The following is a 17284-nucleotide window of genomic DNA, read 5'->3' on the forward strand; positions in this document are numbered from 1 at the left end:
CATTTGAAAAGCTGTCTTAGGTATATCCTTCTGTCAAAATTTTAACTGATGGTAATCTGATCTCAAATTAACTTTCAAGAAAAAGCTCGCTCCTCGTAATTGATCAAACAAGTCATCTATCCTCTGTAAAGGATATTTGTTCTTGAGTGCCAATTTATTCAGCTCTCGATAATCTATGCACATTCTCAACGTGTCATCCTTCTTTTTGACAAAAAGGACTGGTGCTCCCCACGGGAATACACTAGGTCTAATAAAACCTAACTCGAGCAGTTCTTGTAGCTGAATCTTTAGCTCTTGTAGCTCCTTAGGCGCCATTCTGTAGGGTGCCTTTGACACTGGTGCTGATCCAGGTTCTAGGTCGATAGTGAACTCAAATTGTCTTGTTGGTGGCAATCCGTAAGACCTCGGGAAATACATCTCTATATTCCCTTACCACTGCTACATCCTCAAAGTTTTTTTACTTGATTCTCCTTCATCATTCAAGTAAACTAGGTAAGCTTGTGCTCCTTTCTTCTTTACCAATTTCGACGCCTGAAGTGCCGAAATGATTGGAACTCTCTTCTTTCTATCAATGCCGTGAAAACATGTCTGTTCCTTCCCAGGTGGTTGGAAAGTTATCTGTCTCTTCTTACAATCAATCGGGGCAAAGTTCTCTGCTAACCAGTCCATCCTTAGAATAATGTTTACGTTCCACATAGGCATTAAGTGCAAGGTTCTTGCTTTCATCTTTAGTGATCCTAACTCAAGCTCTAAGTTAGAAATCATGTGAGGAACTGTAGTAGCTCTTCCTACAGGAGTGATTACTCTCAACTCGAGACTAGCTCGTTTTGGTTCGAGTTTGAAGGTAACATGCTTCAACTAATTAAAGAATGCGAGGCTTCTGTATTAAACAGGATTCTAACTGGTGCATCCAATAACTTGTCCATACTACCTTAAAGTCCTGCCTTAAACCGGCACTTAAAACTCAGACATCTCTTCATCAGTATCCATCTTCAGATGAGCGAACGTGTTAGCTCACAGAATTCTCGATTATACTCTACAATCGATTTCTTTCCTTGCATCAAACTTCGATAATCAGCCTCTCGCTGCTTACTGTACTCCTCGGTACATACTTCTCAAGAGTAGTCTTCAATTGTTCTCAAGTATAGTTTACCAGTTGCTCAGGTGTTAAAGTCCTCTGACGTGCCTCTCACTAGTCTTATACATTAAAAGAATCTACTAGGATAACTCAAAAGTTGTAAGGGTTCAACCCTAGAACGACATCAAAACAAATTGTTCAAGAGACTCAAATGAATGACCAGAGGGTAGAATGAAGTAACTGCCAGGTCGAACAAAAATGACCTAGAGTAAGAACCCATCTGGCTTTTCAACCGAAAGTTGAAACACGTGGGTTTATAAACCCAAAACACGTCTACTGAGATTTGGATCATGCGGACTGGCCAGGTCCAACATAATCACTCCCCAGTCACATGGGATATACTATCCCGAACTTGGAAATTCTGTGTCTTCTAAACCCTCAACATACTATACATAACAAAACTTAAGTTCGCACCAGCAAGCTAAAAGCTTAAACTTAGGGTCCTATGTTCTAAACTCTTGTTCCGAAAGTTCAATATTTTTCGACTCTCCTCTCATGTTGCGGTGGTGGTGGCAGAGTATTGTCTCTCACCTATCCTCCACGCCACACTCTTGATGAAATCTTTGAGGCATTTTGAAATCACAAAAGGAAAACTCAACTCGACCAACGCTCTAAGCATCCTCGAAACTCAAGTTCAATTTACTAACTCAAACTCTAAGGAAACCCTCACGGTCACCTTAACATTCATCTGTAAGGCAATAAGCACTCACGAAATGCTAACATAAAGACCACTCGGGTCCACCAAATATATCCATCAGTAGAATGCCTCTTTTAGAGGACTTACATAAATGGGTCATATAAACCCTACGAAAACCATAGTATCTATCGTGATGTACCTTCTAAGCCGACACCATTAATAGTACTATGTCTCGGTCTGGACCTCCTACAGTAATTGCTACCGGTTAACTCATCTAGTTGCTACTTTAGCACACTAGGAACATCCATCTATCTAACATCAGTAGGGTACTAGATTCGTATGTTTATCTATCAGCATGTCAAAAACTCAAGTACAAGTATCTCCTAAGTAAGTTATATACATCGCAATGTAATTGAAACTAATCAAAAACGAGGGTGTACCGCTCATACTCTCAAGATCATCCTTAGCTCTAGCCTACATCGGCTTATTTTCTCATCCTCATCAACTCTAGCCCTCCTCGGCTACTTCTCATCCTCATTATCGTTTATCATTTTATCATCTTTGGTAACTGATACTCAAGGATCGACTCGATATCTACTACACTCTTCTGGAGTCCCTGGTAGGAAACAAGCATCCGATCAGTAGATCCGCATAGAAAAATCTAGGTATCTGTAACAAATCCCATCTCCTGTGGGTCCAGCGCTCAAGACGACCTGTCCCATCATATTGAGAAGCTTTCTTCCTTGCTCAATCCTACCACTCGATTGGTAGCACGGGGATAAGGTGCACGATGCCATCCAATCTAGTAACAACCATAAGGCTTTCATCCTTTCATAGTCTTTGAACATGTGTTTGAAAATCTGCTAGGGTATCTCTGTACCACATACTGTACGCCTCGTCCTCGTATTCGATCTTCCCTGAGTTCGATCTCACAGCAGTCCACTTTCGTGCAGTGCCAACAGCCTTGGCCAACCTATAAGGAGAACTTAAAGGTGACTCTAGGAACTAACTCTACTTGGCTCCAGCAGCAGAAATAAACAAAACATAACTTAGCAAAACTCCTACTAAGTAGTACTGTTCTCTTAAAACTCAAGCTCAAAACATCTAAATTCTCATCTCGTCCCATCTTTACATAGTAGGTAACCTCTCTAAACAATTATATTAGATCCCTTAATCTAAATAATCGTGACTCAGTAAGACAACTCAAACAATTCTCTCTCAAAGCCATCTCCAAAGACTATAGCTCATGATACCTTCTCAAGTACCATTCAGGTTGCGTGAGCAAATCTCGCGTCACAAAACATCTCAACATATTGTACAATATCTCATTGCAGTATGCTAGTAACTCATCATTAATCATGTTATTATACTCAAGCTCATAACTCAAACTCATAACTCATACAAACAAGTACTTAAAGCAATTGCTAATTCTCTCAAGCTTTAGCTCTAAGTTCTCATTTCATCCTCCTACTTAGTAGAAAATCTCTCTTAACAATGGCATTAGATTCCTTCATCTAAATCATCGCGACTTATCACAACTGCTCAAACAATTCTCATCACAAAACATCTCAAATACATCACATCATATGTCACAGCCCGATTCCCGACACTAGTGATAGTGGGGTACGAGTATCGATACGACTATTTTTAAAAGAATAAATGATAAGAAGAATAGGTCAAACATCAAGCGGAAGCTCGCATTAAAGCATGCTAAGGAAAATCATCATAAATGACCCCAAGGGTAAAATCGTCAACGTCGTTATAACTTTTTAATTATCAGGAATTTCAAGATCAAAAACAAAACGGGTATCGCTCATTTTTCGTAAGGAATCATAATATGCAGAGTATCGCAGCAAAAGGCGAATCGATTATATGTATGAAGACATATAACCGTTAGTACATTGCTTAACTTCAAAAGAAAATCCAAGTATATCAATTATCAAGACTTTATCGTCAAAATGGAAATACGATAAAGTAAATACATCCTCTAACAATTCCCCGCCAGCACCAGACCAATCTCGCTCCTCGCTTAGCCTGCACATTTAGAAATACATGCAGGGCGTGAGTACATAATACTCAGTGGGCAAACGCCGAAAAACAAGAAAGGTGCTCTTAGAGCTATAAGTTTGAAGCTTGCCACATCTCAGCAATACACAGAGATAAAGTTAGCGTAAATGAATCTGTGCATGCAGTTTTCATAATCATGATAACATAAATAAATGACTGCAGTCAAAGATCTCAACATGTATGCACCACATCTACAACTCGTTATTATCAAAGGTACTGAGAAGTAGGCCTCCCTCTCAAGTACCGTGACCGGCCGACCCGAAGACGGCTCGCAGTCACCTCTGTGCACAAAATCCCGCTTGTGGCAGGACCGAATTCGTCTCATCAGTAGAGGGTAACACACAAGTCATTATCAGCAAAAATCGGCAAGTCAAACAGTTCTTAAACATCATTTATCTCAAACATTTGTTAATCTCATAATCATCATCAAATCATTTTAGAAAGCTCGAATGATAAACATATACTCAAAATATTGCCCACCTGAAGACCTTACTCAAAAACTCCCGTCAAAGCGGAGTTACTTACTTCCCTGCTCTGCTCGTGTCTTCAGGGATTATCGTCATCATCGAAGGTTCATGTCATAAAATGAATCTCGATTAGAACTCAACGACAAAAACTCATGCCTTAACTCATGCTCTATCTTATATTCTATCTCTTAATCGACTCTACATATATAAACTTCTTCACTCATTTCAAATCCTTAAGTCCAAGGATAGGTTTCAAGAAAATCATGGTTCTAAGTCTCGATTTATCTCTCATATAAGACTCGTCTAATCTCATTAAAACACTTAGGCAACATAAACACATAAGGCACATAAGAAAATACAATCAAACATCAACAATTCATGTTCTGTTTTCCCACTGACTCAACTTCAAAATTTAACACGTTCTGACTCCGACATCTCCTGGACTCCAGACTCATACCAAAAGAAAGGTATTTGAGTCTAGCTTCATTTAAAAAAAAAGTAGAGTCAGAAACTCCAAGTGGTTTGGGAGATATGGCGTTTTTATCACGGTCTACCATATTCGGCAGTTTTGAGCAATCGGAAACATTGATTTTTGAAAAATAGTAAACGTTGTCAAACTGAGCTCAAATTTGGTGGATATCTAGCCCATACAGTAAGGTTGATACCATAAAAATTTGGAAAGATAGATCACATAGGAAGCTACTGAAATGAATGACTTTGTCCCCTGTTCTCTGAAATTCCCGGTAGAAATGTGCAGATTTGGTTTTGCATTTTATAAAAATAGTAAATCAAGTCCAAATGACTTGAAATTTTACCGGTATGCTCAAGACTCATGTAGGGACATGCTGTAAAATTTTCAAAGCCATTAGACATCGACAACCCGTCTATCACAGTAGGTCAGTAGCCTACGAAAAAAAACACCAAAAACTCATCTCAAACTCTTAAATGCTCAATTCAACATTCCTTCAAAGAAAACCAATCAAAGCTCATTTTAAACACATATAACACTCAAAAACATTCAAAAACATTAAAATACTCATCATACTCAATCTCAAATCTCCTCTTACATCATAAACTCAAATCTCAAGGAAAACGTTTCTACAAACGCATCAATTTAATCCTCTTCTCAATCTCATGCTCAAAATCATTCAATCATTCATTAATGACTTCATACATCATGTAACTCATTTTACACAAATAAATCCCCTATAATCATGCCAACTAAACTCTAATAAAAACTCATATATCCACATAAACTCTCAACAAAAACATGACAACTTTCACATAATGGTCATAAAGCAAATTAGACCTCATGTTATCAATCATTGACTTCTCAAGATATGAAAACTCAAAAATTCTCATAAACTAACTCAAGTCAAAATTTTACTTAGCTTAGAAAAGACTTATTCAAACATATTAAAACACTAACATCATGTTCAATTACCTATATTTTAAGCCAAATCACTTAATAGACATATAGATCAAAAAGTCCTAATTTTTACTAAACTAACTCCTTGAAATTTATAAACACATATGAATCTTTAATCCATTCATATATCTTTCATTTTTAACCAATTAATCTCACATAAAAACCATCATTTACATATAAGGGCATATATACGCATATCCCTAATTTTAGTAAACTAACTCACATCAAAAACTCCAATGGACATCATATACTCAAATTACTCCATCAATCATCATCATATACATCTCATAGACTCATTTACATCATCAATTTATTTATTATCTCATTGACTCCAAATCTCCCAATTTTGGGTAAACTAAACTCATTCAAAAATTGAATCTCAAAACACATATCAATCATCACCAAACATATCATAGATCATTTTTCTCACCCCAATTCAAGGAAAGAAAAAGAAAATTTTTTGAAGGGTATGAGACCCATATTTTCGAAAATTTAGAGAAAAAAGAAGGGGGTGATTTTCTTGCTTCAAACTCTCAAGAATACTCACATACAATCTCATACAAGTCTAGTCTATGAATATGGAGATCACTTACCCAAGTTTACACCAAATATCAAACTTTCTCTCTCTAACTTTGAAGATCAATCTTCAAGGATTTCCTTGAATTCAAGTTGATAGGAGGTGTTTAGGTGGGATTTTGTTGGTGATTTATGTGTTTGGCATTTTTTTGGTGAAGCTTCGGAGGTCTCATCCATGGTTGACAATGGTGGAAAGTAGAGAGATGAGGGAGAGAGGGTGTTGGTCGAATGGAGTGAGTGAGTGAGAGAGAATTGCTTGGTAAGATTTGTGAGGATTTGGCAATCTTATAGAAGATTTGGCAATCTTTGGAAAGATTTGTAATCTTATGAAATATTTGGCAATTAATGCCTTGATCTCTCTCTCTCTAATCTCTACACTCTCTCTAATCTCTACTCTCTCAATCTCTACTCTCTCAATCTCTACACTTAGCAATTTATTGAATTAGTCACATGCTTAGGAAAATTAAAATAATAGTGTGAGTAAGGTGATTAAATAATAATCACAAAAACTATGGAAATATTACTCATTAATAAAGTATCATAGTATAATTATTCATGTGACCAAAATAATTATAGCACTAATATTAGTGCACTCACTCAATTATAATATTCCTCATCATAGGAAAAATAATTTAAAAATATTATGCTTGGAAAAATTTCCATAAACCGGCATCGTTCGAATTTCCGGTAAAAATAAATTGCACTTGCTTTGCAAACTTAATAAAAATTCCAAGTGCTAAAGTCTCAATTAAAAATCATAATAACTTGGTTAAAATGACTCACGTAACAAAATCACATAATCAATCAGTCACGTAAATTCACATATCATCACATCAAAGTAGTCGGCAAACACAAACAGACTAAACGTCTCTCAGACCGACTCTATTTATCAAGGTTTCTCACTCTTTCTTCCTCGATTCTATTTCCAACTCATTATTCCTATTTTTCTTAATAGGACAGTCAATCTCTGATAACTCGGTATCCGGTAACTCTATTCCCGGTAGTTGGAAATAAAATAAAATCTCAGCTCAATTCAATCAGCATCTCTATCTCTGCTCATTTCTCGAATCTCATCACTCCAACTCTATCATCGGTTTAGTCACTCGTATCTCCATTTAAAAGACAAACTGTCTTATCTGGTCATTAAAAAAAAAATTAGTCTCGTATTTCGACATCTCAGTACTCTCAATAGTGTTAAGACACTATCTCACAACATGAGGAAAAGTACGGGGTGTTACATCCTACCCCCCTTAAAAAAAATTTCGTCCCGAAATTTGAGTTATTCACCTTCGGGAAAAAACTCTGGGTACTTCTCTTTCATCTTCTCTTCAACTTCCCATGTTGATTCTTCTTGACTGTGATATCTCCATTGGATTTTTATCAAAGGAATCGGTTCGTCCCTCAATTATTGGATCTTCCAGTCCTGCATAGCATCAGGTTTATCTCTTCGTAGCTCAAAACTGGTTCCAGGGACACTTCTTCTTGATAGATGACGTGTTTTGGATCAAACACGAACTTTCTCAATTGAGAAACATGGAAAACGTCATGGACGTTCGCGAAGCTCAGAGGCAACGCTAATTTATAGGCTACATGGCCTACTTACTCTAATACATCATACGATCCTATATATCTTGGTTTGAGTTCTTGTTAACTCGAAAATAACATGCTCCCCGAGATAGGGAAAAACTCACATAATCATCGTTTCTATCATCGTTTCAGTTTTGGCATATCTTTATACTTTCCGCCTGTACGGTGTAAGGGGTATCATGAGCTTTGCTCGTGATTTTATTCTTCAACTCTTCTTTATTAGGTACACACAGTCTCTCTCTTAAAACTAAAATGGCATTATCTGCCGCCTTTTGATAACTCTCTCGGTTCGAATCTTCATTCGCAAAGTTTCCATCTTCTTGTCCTCTCTCTTTGAGCTGTGACTATTCTCAATCGTAAGTCAGGTATAACGTTCAGTGCAGAAATTATTATTTCTGTCGTTTGTGGTGGTATTACTACCTTCAAATTCATCTTCTCGAATTCCTTGATTAGGTTCACTTCTCGAGTAAGGAGAAATCCTAACTCTCCCTGATTCTCTCTGCTTAACGCGTCAGTTACAACGTTAGCCTTTCCAGGGTGATAATTTATTTCACAATCGTAATCCTTCACAAACTCTAGCCGTCTTCGTTGTCGTATGTTCAGATCTTTTTGCTCAAAGAAATATTTGAGACTTTTATAATCGGTGTATATCTTACACCGTGCTCCATAGAAATGGCGTCTCCAGATCTTCAAAGCATGCACTACGGCTGCTAATTCTAAATCATGCGTTAGATAACTCATCTCGTGTGGTCTCTGTTGTCGCGAAGCATACGCTATAACTCTTCATTCTCGCATCAGTGCACATCTTGGACCATTTTTCGATGCATCAGTATAAACTGCATACTCTTGATCCGCTGGGGCAAAAGTAAGCCTCTTCTTTAGCTTTTGAAAACTTCGCTCGCATTCGTCCGTCCAAACGAACTTGACTTCTTTCTTTAGCATGTGCGTTAATGGCTTAGCGATTTTCGAAAAGCCCTCAATAAAACGTCGATAATATCCTGCTAATCCTATAAAACTGCGAATTTCGTGCGATGTGGTTGGCAATCTCCATTCCTGTATCGCTCGAACTTTCGTTGGGTCCATTTCAATTTCTCTCGCAAAACACTATGGGCGAGAAAATTGACTTCTTCAAGATAAAACTCGCATTTGCTAACTTCGCATAAAGCTTTCAGCTCGAAATCTCTCTAACACGATCATCAACCGCTCTTCGTGTTTTCGTTTACTCTTCGAGTAAATCAGGATATCGTCTATGAAGACTAACACGTACTTATCTAGGTATTCGTGTAAAATGCGATTCATGAGATCCATGAATACTGCCGGAGCATTCGTCAAACCAAAAGGCATGACTATAAACTCATAGTGTCCGTATCTCGTACGAAAAGCCGTCTTCGAAACATTTTCCGATCGTATCTTCAGCTGATGGTATCCCGTTCTCAAGTCAATCTTTGAAAAAGTGCTTGCTCCTTGTAGTTGCAGTTTTTAACTCTCGCAACTTTGTAGGGGCCATTCTGTACGGCGCTTTCGACATCGGTGCCGCGTCGTGCTCTAAATTGATCGTAAACTCAAGCTATCGATCTGGGGGTAATCCTGGTAAAGTCTCAGGAAAAGCGTCTTTTATACTCTCACACGACTGGTACGTCATCAACGTTTACCTTGGATTCGTCTCTCTGGTTCAGATATACAATGTACGCGGTTGTATCTTTTCTTCGCAAGAGATTTCTTGCTTGCAGTGCCGAGATGATCGGCTTCTTCTCCCATTTTCTCTCAATATTAATGAAGGAAGTAAGTTCTTAGCCAGATGGTTGAAAAGATATTTGTCTCTCCTTGCATTGTATCTTCGCATGGTTTTCTTCTAACCAATCCATTTCCACATAGGCATCAATCTCAGGTTTCTAGCCTCGAGCTTAATCAATTCTAACTCGATTTCTAAGTTAGGGCACACGGATGAAACCGTAGTAATTCTGCCTATAAGTGTGGCTACCCTTTAGAGGTTGTGGAGCAAGCTCTACGTTCAGTGTCGTACAAAAATACTATGGGCACGTCTTTCAACTCGCCTATTTGACGAATTTCCTCTATTCTTGTCCGGTGCTTCCTACTCAAGCGCGAACAGTCTCTGATGATGCGGTTGATTCGCCCGCGATGATGCAGTTGATTCGCCTGCGGGGCTGGTAGTTGCCTTTTTGACTGACGTGGTCGATAGGCTGGCTGTTGTCGCTGTGGTAGAGGTAGCGGTAGAATTCCCTCCATTGCTTTGAGTTGTGGCCGAAACTGACTCGGTCGTCATCTGCTTCCACTTTGCTGACGATTCGGTCACTAGTTCGAGTAGTGCCCGACCCTTCCGCAGGTGTAACAGCTATTCTGTCTTATCTTGCATTCTCTCAGACGTAATTTATTGCTCTTCGACAAGTCGATAACCCTCGCGGTCCTTAAAGGTTTACTGCTGCTGGGGCAGTTGGGCCAATCATAAGGCTGTTCGTCTTCAGTTCTGATATCGCGGTGGCGTATTTTGACTCTGCCACGGCTCCTTGGGGATCTTGACTTCGGTCGTCCCATTTTCTCTTTTCTTCTTGCCCTCATCCAGAAAAGGATGGATTGCACGTCTGAGTGCTCTAACTCGTTTGGGGGTGCTGAAGCTCAAATCACGTTCTCTGGCTGCATTGCCAGTTCTATATCAAATGCTCTATTTAATGCTTCAGTACACATAATCGCACTCTGACTCGTTAAATCGACTCGAATCTCTTGTCTCAATCATGATGAAGCAATCCTGACATCTTCTCGTTCATCTCTTCTCGATATGTGGCATACCGGACCAAGTCGCGAAACTGACGTTCGTATTCAGCTACGGTTTTATTGCCTTATCTCCTATTAACAGCTCTATTTCTTTCTTCATTCGGTTTCTCTTTCTCGGTGAAAGTCTAAGGGAACATATATCAACCTTAGAACTAATTCTCATAACTCACAAATCTTAAGACCCTTACTCAACATTATACTGTTTTCTCAATTCTCATAACTCATCGTCAAGGACATATCTCATGTCTATCATAGCAACCTCAGCTCAAAACTCTACTCAAGCATAGAGACTCTCTGGTCATCGTCATATAGACATATAAGAAAATTTTCTCTTTCGAGAACTCTTACTAATTGCGGGGAAAAACGAAAATAAAACATCCCCTATTATTACGACGATGCTACTTCTATACTAGTCATCATCCCAGTCTGCTATCGTCGAAAACGTTATCTGCTCTAATCTGTAATCTCGTTCTCCTTGTATCTGCTGTTGCCTATTCTGGCTTAGCATCACTTCTTCTCATCCTCGAATTAGTTAGCTTTCGGCATACATGGCTAATATAAGAAAATCTATAATCGAAAAGTCGTGCTCGTCCCGTAATAATTATATTCTATGGCTGCTCCCATATATCGTGTTTCTTCCATACACTCTTCTTGTTATACCATCCTAATTACCTAGACGATCCTAACTCTTGTCGGATGTGGTAGGGAATAGGATGTGATGAATAAAAATATCTGATATTGAACAAGACGAGCTCAAGTAATGGAATGATTCCATAATAGCCAGTGCTATCTCAAGGATAATGAAGAAGTTACAATCAAGGTAAGATCAAAAATTAGAACAGAAGCTAGAATAAAACTGAGATATGATATGATTGGGGTAAATCAATACTGGGAGTAGAAGCAATCCACTAAGTGGAAAATGAATGAATAAATTGTCCACTGTTAAAGCAAAGGGTAAAGATTTCCAACACAAACGGCTCAGGCTCAAACACAGTGGATCTGGAAAAATTTTCTCAATAGCAAATAGTTCATCTCCTGTTGGAGTTCAAATAGATGCAGAAAAATTTAAATTCGACCAAGCGGGATAGGGACTCAATAAGTCTACTCTCATGACTATCCTAGCGATAATACGCGCGGTCCCGACGAAAGTACCTCTATTGCGAAGTACAATTGGTCAGTAGTATCTATGCATCCTATGAGGTCTCCATTATACATTCGTCCTATTAGGGTCGTGTTTATAAATTGCGATGAAATCTCTAACTCTCGTCGTATTATCTCAACGGTTGGTTTCTCTGTTCCTTTTCTTCATCTTCTTCTCGGTTTATGTTCCTTCGGTTCCCTCTTCTTCTCGGAGGTATACTATAAAGGAAAAAGAGTTATATAACTATCGACTTCTAAACTAACCGTTCGTCGTTACGAAATACAAATCCTCGTTTCTCATTTCACTTCTATATCTTATTTGTGATCTCAAAGTTCTCAAAACTCTCATCCAGTCTATTTCTCGTCTATCATCGTTCGTAATTCTCATCAATCTCTATTTCTCATTTATCATCATTCTCAAAGCTCTGATAAAGATAGTGAAATTCACTAATCAACTACATCTCTGTATATACATATATAAGGAAAATTGCCTCTCTCTTGAGGTCTTTTACAAAAGTAGGATCCTATGTACAAAGGTCCTAACACTAAAATGATGCTCTAGTTATACAAGCATCATAGGTACTAAGCACCTATAGATATATACTATCTGCACATACACACTATACTATGCCTCTCTTCCTATATATATACATATACGTATATATCGACTATGCATCTATACGTATGTACGTGTCTACTAGATACACGTGATCGCTAGTCGTCATCTTCTGAAATCCTGCTCGTCGCATCGTCAACCTCCATATCCTCACTCGGCTCCGTCTCCTAACTCTCGTACTCGTCGATCAGTCGGTAGACACTATCGTCGCTCGGCTCATCCTCGACATCGGTGTCCACCATCGGACCATAAATCGGCACCTCGGGAACAGGTACCCCCGTCTCGACTCCGTCGGCAGTAATATGACGCTGTAATGGCTGGGTCCGTCAGTGGCCAACCATTATCTCTGGAGTTTCCTCATCCGGGTCCTCCTCATCACTGTCCAGGTGTACTGGCCGAGACCTTCCCTCCTGGGCGTCTCGGGACGGTGAATATAAAATCGAGTGTATATACGTCTGAAAAGCCAAAGTGCCCGGCTTAGGCAACGGGGCAACCCTCGGATAAGGATCAAAGGGCACATACTGTATCTGAGGCTCAACAGAAACAATCGGCTATACTAGCCTCAACATCTCTCCTCGTATTCCACATCAACTGCCACGTATCAGAATTCATCATCTCAAACAATTTCGCCATCAAAACAATACATAACTCATTAGTGAAACAAACTCAACTTTCAATTAAGAAAGCGACAAGAAACAACATCAACTTCTTACCTCGTTTAAGCCGGAGGAGATGGGGTGCTGGGGTTCTGTTTCGAACTAACTCTCTCAAATTAGCCTAAGAATTCAAATTAGGCTAGTACTCAATTTTAAAAGAGTAGAATCAATCAAAGGTTCAACTCAGTCAAGCAATAGACTCAGAGCAGACGACCTGCTCTGATACCACCCTGTCGCAGCCCGATTCCCGACACTAGTGATAGTGGGGTACGAGTATCGATACGACTATTTTTAAAAGAATAAATGATAAGAAGAATAGGTCAAACATCAAGCGGAAGCTCGCATTAAAGCATGCTAAGGAAAATCATCATAAATGACCCCAAGGGTAAAATCGTCAACGTCGTTATAACTTTTTAATTATCAGGAATTTCAAGATCAAAAACAAAATGGGTATCGCTCATTTTTCGTAAGGAATCATAATATGCAGAGTATCGCAGCAAAAGGCGAATCGATTATATGTATGAAGACATATAACCGTGAGTACATTGCTTAACTTCAAAAGAAAATCCAAGTATATCAATTATCAAGACTTTATCGTCAAAATGGAAATACGATAAAGTAAATACATCCTCTAACAATTCCCCGCCAGCACCAGACCAATCTCGCTCCTCGCTTAGCCTGCACATTTAGAAATACATGCAGGGCGTGAGTACATAATACTCAGTGGGCAAACGCCGAAAAACAAGAAAGGTGCTCTTAGAGCTATAAGTTTGAAGCTTGCCACATCTCAGCAATACACAGAGATAAAGTTAGCGTAAATGAATCTGTGCATGCAGTTTTCATAATCATGATAACATAAATAAATGACTGCAGTCAAAGATCTCAACATGTATGCACCACATCTACAACTCGTTATTATCAAAGGTACTGAGAAGTAGGCCTCCCTCTCAAGTACCGTGACCGGCCGACCCGAAGACGGCTCGCAGTCACCTCTGTGCACAAAATCCCGCTTGTGGCAGGACCGAATTCGTCTCATCAGTAGAGGGTAACACACAAGTCATTATCAGCAAAAATCGGCAAGTCAAACAGTTCTTAAACATCATTTATCTCAAACATTTGTTAATCTCATAATCATCATCAAATCATTTTAGAAAGCTCGAATGATAAACATATACTCAAAATATTGCCCACCTGAAGACCTTACTCAAAAACTCCCGTCAAAGCGGAGTTACTTACTTCCCTGCTCTGCTCGTGTCTTCAGGGATTATCGTCATCATCGAAGGTTCATGTCATAAAATGAATCTCGATTAGAACTCAACGACAAAAACTCATGCCTTAACTCATGCTCTATCTTATATTCTATCTCTTAATCGACTCTACATATATAAACTTCTTCACTCATTTCAAATCCTTAAGTCCAAGGATAGGTTTCAAGAAAATCATGGTTCTAAGTCTCGATTTATCTCTCATATAAGACTCGTCTAATCTCATTAAAACACTTAGGCAACATAAACACATAAGGCACATAAGAAAATACAATCAAACATCAACAATTCATGTTCTGTTTTCCCACTGACTCAACTTCAAAATTTAACACGTTCTGACTCCGACATCTCCTGGACTCCAGACTCATACCAAAAGAAAGGTATTTGAGTCTAGTTTCATTTAAAAAAAATGTAGAGTCAGAAACTCCAAGTGGTTTGGGAGATATGGCGTTTTTATCACGGTCTACCATATTCGGCAGTTTTGAGCAATCGGAAACATTGATTTTTGAAAAATAGTAAACGTTGTCAAACTGAGCTCAAATTTGGTGGATATCTAGCCCATACAGTAAGGTTGATACCATAAAAATTTGGAAAGATAGATCACATAGGAAGCTACTGAAATGAATGACTTTGTCCCCTGTTCTCTGAAATTCCCGGTAGAAATGTGCAGATTTGGTTTTGCATTTTATAAAAATAGTAAATCAAGTCCAAATGACTTGAAATTTTACCGGTATGCTCAAGACTCATGTAGGGACATGCTGTAAAATTTTCAAAGCCATTAGACATCGACAACCCGTCTATCACAGTAGGTCAGTAGCCTACGAAAAAAAACACCAAAAACTCATCTCAAACTCTTAAATGCTCAATTCAACATTCCTTCAAAGAAAACCAATCAAAGCTCATTTTAAACACATATAACACTCAAAAACATTCAAAAACATTAAAATACTCATCATACTCAATCTCAAATCTCCTCTTACATCATAAACTCAAATCTCAAGGAAAACGTTTCTACAAACGCATCAATTTAATCCTCTTCTCAATCTCATGCTCAAAATCATTCAATCATTCATTAATGACTTCATACATCATGTAACTCATTTTACACAAATAAATCCCCTATAATCATGCCAACTAAACTCTAATAAAAACTCATATATCCACATAAACTCTCAACAAAAACATGACAACTTTCACATAATGGTCATAAAGCAAATTAGACCTCATGTTATCAATCATTGACTTCTCAAGATATGAAAACTCAAAAATTCTCATAAACTAACTCAAGTCAAAATTTTACTTAGCTTAGAAAAGACTTATTCAAACATATTAAAACACTAACATCATGTTCAATTACCTATATTTTAAGCCAAATCACTTAATAGACATATAGATCAAAAAGTCCTAATTTTTACTAAACTAACTCCTTGAAATTTATAAACACATATGAATCTTTAATCCATTCATATATCTTTCATTTTTAACCAATTAATCTCACATAAAAACCATCATTTACATATAAGGGCATATATACGCATATCCCTAATTTTAGTAAACTAACTCACATCAAAAACTCCAATGGACATCATATACTCAAATTACTCCATCAATCATCATCATATACATCTCATAGACTCATTTACATCATCAATTTATTTATTATCTCATTGACTCCAAATCTCCCAATTTTGGGTAAACTAAACTCATTCAAAAATTGAATCTCAAAACACATATCAATCATCACCAAACATATCATAGATCATTTTTCTCACCCCAATTCAAGGAAAGAAAAAGAAAATTTTTTGAAGGGTATGAGACCCATATTTTCGAAAATTTAGAGAAAAAAGAAGGGGGTGATTTTCTTGCTTCAAACTCTCAAGAATACTCACATACAATCTCATACAAGTCTAGTCTATGAATATGGAGATCACTTACCCAAGTTTACACCAAATATCAAACTTTCTCTCTCTAACTTTGAAGATCAATCTTCAAGGATTTCCTTGAATTCAAGTTGATAGGAGGTGTTTAGGTGGGATTTTGTTGGTGATTTATGTGTTTGGCATTTTTTTGGTGAAGCTTCGGAGGTCTCATCCATGGTTGACAATGGTGGAAAGTAGAGAGATGAGGGAGAGAGGGTGTTGGTCGAATGGAGTGAGTGAGTGAGAGAGAATTGCTTGGTAAGATTTGTGAGGATTTGGCAATCTTATAGAAGATTTGGCAATCTTTGGAAAGATTTGTAATCTTATGAAATATTTGGCAATTAATGCCTTGATCTCTCTCTCTCTAATCTCTACACTCTCTCTAATCTCTACTCTCTCAATCTCTACTCTCTCAATCTCTACACTTAGCAATTTATTGAATTAGTCACATGCTTAGGAAAATTAAAATAATAGTGTGAGTAAGGTGATTAAATAATAATCACAAAAACTATGGAAATATTACTCATTAATAAAGTATCATAGTATAATTATTCATGTGACCAAAATAATTATAGCACTAATATTAGTGCACTCACTCAATTATAATATTCCTCATCATAGGAAAAATAATTTAAAAATATTATGCTTGGAAAAATTTCCATAAACCGGCATCGTTCGAATTTCCGGTAAAAATAAATTGCACTTGCTTTGCAAACTTAATAAAAATTCCAAGTGCTAAAGTCTCAATTAAAAATCATAATAACTTGGTTAAAATGACTCACGTAACAAAATCACATAATCAATCAGTCACGTAAATTCACATATCATCACATCAAAGTAGTCGGCAAACACAAACAGACTAAACGTCTCTCAGACCGACTCTATTTATCAAGGTTTCTCACTCTTTCTTCCTCGATTCTATTTCCAACTCATTATTCCTATTTTTCTTAATAGGACAGTCAATCTCTGATAACTCGGTATCCGGTAACTCTATTCC

General features: G+C 37.8%; 2 long non-coding RNA genes across 2 annotated transcripts; both read right to left on the reverse strand.

Annotated features, from left to right (window-relative positions):
* Positions 1-3682: 3682 nt before the first annotated feature.
* LOC131024583 (uncharacterized) lies at positions 3683-6551 on the reverse strand. Its single transcript, XR_009101936.1, has 3 exons — positions 6332-6551; positions 4323-4386; positions 3683-3809 (listed from the first exon to the last, which is right to left on the reverse strand). It is a non-coding gene; the product is annotated as an uncharacterized LOC131024583 (long non-coding RNA).
* A 7003-nt stretch (positions 6552-13554) lies between these two features.
* Positions 13555-16523, reverse strand: LOC131024581 (uncharacterized). The gene is made up of 3 exons (XR_009101934.1): positions 16304-16523; positions 14295-14358; positions 13555-13781 (listed from the first exon to the last, which is right to left on the reverse strand). It is a non-coding gene; the product is annotated as an uncharacterized LOC131024581 (long non-coding RNA).
* Positions 16524-17284: the final 761 nt, after the last annotated feature.

This window comes from Salvia miltiorrhiza, chromosome 5 (assembly GCF_028751815.1).
Source record: "Salvia miltiorrhiza cultivar Shanhuang (shh) chromosome 5, IMPLAD_Smil_shh, whole genome shotgun sequence".
In the NCBI taxonomy this organism is placed as follows: domain Eukaryota; kingdom Viridiplantae; phylum Streptophyta; class Magnoliopsida; order Lamiales; family Lamiaceae; genus Salvia; species Salvia miltiorrhiza.